This window comes from Schistocerca americana, chromosome 7 (assembly GCF_021461395.2).
Source record: "Schistocerca americana isolate TAMUIC-IGC-003095 chromosome 7, iqSchAmer2.1, whole genome shotgun sequence".
NCBI classification, from domain to species: Eukaryota; Metazoa; Arthropoda; class Insecta; order Orthoptera; family Acrididae; genus Schistocerca; species Schistocerca americana.
This window is the reverse complement of record NC_060125.1, coordinates 599230168-599232973: the sequence shown is the minus strand read 5'-3', so window position 1 is coordinate 599232973 and position 2806 is coordinate 599230168. Positions and strand designations below refer to the sequence as shown.

Here is a 2806-nt window from a genome sequence, read left to right as displayed (position 1 = left end):
AAAACATAACAAAATAAATATTTTTTACATGTGAAATTTTCATCATTTTTTTTTCACTTACTAATGGCTGCATTTGTTGCTATAGGTACACTTTTCTTCATAAGTAAGAGAGATTCTTCGATGAGTTTTGCACATCATACATACCATACTCACAGGTGTATGAAACTCTAGAATTTATTTAATTTATGAAAAAACGGATGAACTGTTATATTTTAAACTTCATGTTTAGGAAAAACACAACTTTTATAGTTAATTACCTCAATTTTTACCACAGATTTTAATAGATTTCGAAAATTCTAGAGTTTCATCTACCTTTAAGTATGGTTTGCATGCTGCCCACAATTCATCGAAGATTCTCTCTTACTTATGAAGAAAAGTGTACCTACAGCAACAAATACTGCCATTAGTAAGTCAAAAGCCGGCCGTGGTGGTCTCGCGGTTCTAGGCGCTCAGTCCGGTACCGCGCGACTTCTACGGTCGCAGGTTCGAGTCCTGCCTCGGGCATGGATGTGTGTGATGTCCTTAGGTTAGTTAGGTTTAAGTAGTTCTAAGTTCTAGGGGACTGATGACCACAGATGTTAAGTCCCATAGTGCTCAGAGCCATTTGAACCATTTTAGTAAGTCAAAAAATTATGAAATTTCACATTTTAAAAAAATATTTCGTTATGTTTTCGAACTTCCACTGCAATGAATGTGAATTCTGAATCCTTACTAGTCATGCTGACAAAGTTTTATGAATTTTTTTGTAAAAGTATAGACAGTGGAAATTAAAATGTCCTGTGGTGCCTCTCCTACTCCTAGTCGGCCCGTTTGACGTCTTACCCCCCTTAAGACAGTTCAAAGGTCAACCAAGGCATCGACATAGCAACAGCAATAGGACAATGCCTAGCAAAGCACTTTGGTCTCCAAACTAACCTATCGTTTGATGACAACTTTATAATTTTAGCGGATAAACTTGCAGGTTCCATAAAGCTATTCCATGGGGATGATGTTGGATGTGAGGTATGGAAAATATGCGCCATGGTTCGACAACTGTGTCAGAAAGCTGATCCAAAAGCAAACAGAGCTTAACCACAGATTTAAACATAAGTAAACCCTCGTAAATAAAACACCACAAAAAATCAAAGAAGCCAAAATTAGCGTAAGGAGAGCCATGTGTGAAGCGTTCAACGAATTTGAAAGTGAAATTCTATTAACTGATCTACATCTACATTTACAGAATTAATCTGCCATTCACAGTTAAGTGTCTGGCGCAGGATTTGTCGAACCACCTGCAAGCTATTTCTCTGCCATTCCACTCTCTAAAGGCCCACGGAAAAAAAAAACGAACACTTAAATCTTTCTGTTACGATTTCTCTTATTTTATTATGATGATCATTCCTCCCCATGTGCAAGGGAGGCAACAAAATATTTTCGCACTTTGAGGAGAGAAAGCTGGTGAGTGAAACTTCATGAGAAGATCCTGTCGCAACTAGAAACGCCTTTGTTTTAATAATGCCACCCCAATTCACGTATCATATCCGTGGCGCTCTCTCCACTGTTTCGCGATACTACGGGAACAAAACGAGCTGTTGTTCTTTGAACTTTTTTGATGTCCTCCGCTAATCCTATCTGACGCGTATCTGACACCTCACAGCAATACTACAGAAGAGCGTAGTATAGGCAGTCTCTTTAGTAGACCTGTTGCATTTTCTCAGTGTTCTGCCAATAAATCGTCGTCTTTGGTTTGCTTTTTCTGTAATTTAAATTCCTAAGTATTTAGTTGAACTTACAGCATTTCGATTCGTGTGATTTATTGTGTAACCGAAATTTAACGGATCCGTTTTGGTACTCACATGGATGACTTCACTCTTTTCATTATTTAAATTCAACTGCCGCAACCATTGTGGTATCTATGAAATTACAATTAAATCAATACCATTAGCTGCTGATGGGCGTTTATATATATCAACGGGGACAGTTAAAAATGTGTGCCACGACCGGGACTCGAACCCGGGATCTTCTGCTTACATGGCAGACGCTCTATCCATCTTTTGTTCGATATAGTTCGTTACGTTTGGTCGGGGCGGACGTCACAAGGCATCCGTTCAAATTGATAGTTGGTTCCTTGACTCAGTTTTTCTATTACAGAGAGCACGCAGCCCTCTGACCGAACACGCTGAGCTACCGTGATGGCATTCCATCTGAGCCACTGGGGGCACAGAGGATAGTGCGACTGCACGGACTAATCGCCGGTATGCTCCCTGTGAGACCCACATTCTCCACTTATAGTCCACAAAGTACATTCGTAGTGTCCCTGCCATTATACCCATTACTCGCGGGAGACAATCCACTGAGTCCCGTAAGAGTCCGCACTGATAAAGTTCATTAGCCGATTAACCTTAAACGAATGCAGTGTATGGACAATAAGTTGAGAATGTGGGTCTCACGGGGAGCGTGCGAGGGATAAGTTCCTGCAGTCGCACTACCCTCTGTGCCCTCGGTGGCTCTGATGGGTAGAGCGTCTGCCGTATAAGCAGGAGATCCCGGGTTCGAGTCCCGGTCGGGGCACACATTTTCAACTGTCCCCGTTGATATATATCAACGCCCGTCAGCAGCTAATGGTATTGATTTAATTGTAATTTCATTCTAGAAAGCTGCACGGTGACAGAAAGAACAGATGCCATCTTCATATTCTGGTATCTTGTCCAAATCGTTTTGGAACTTGTTTTGATCATCTCGAGACTTTTCAAGGAGGTAAATGAAAGCATCATCTGCAAGCAATTGTCTCCTAAATCGTTTACGTAGATCAGGAACAGCTGAGGGG

At 41.1% G+C, this 2806-nt stretch overlaps 1 non-coding gene across 1 annotated transcript; it reads left to right on the top strand.

Moving 5' to 3' along the window:
• Positions 1 to 2475: 2475 nt before the first annotated feature.
• On the top strand, positions 2476 to 2550 carry Trnai-uau. Its single transcript has one exon. It is a non-coding gene; the product is annotated as a tRNA-Ile (tRNA).
• Positions 2551 to 2806: the final 256 nt, after the last annotated feature.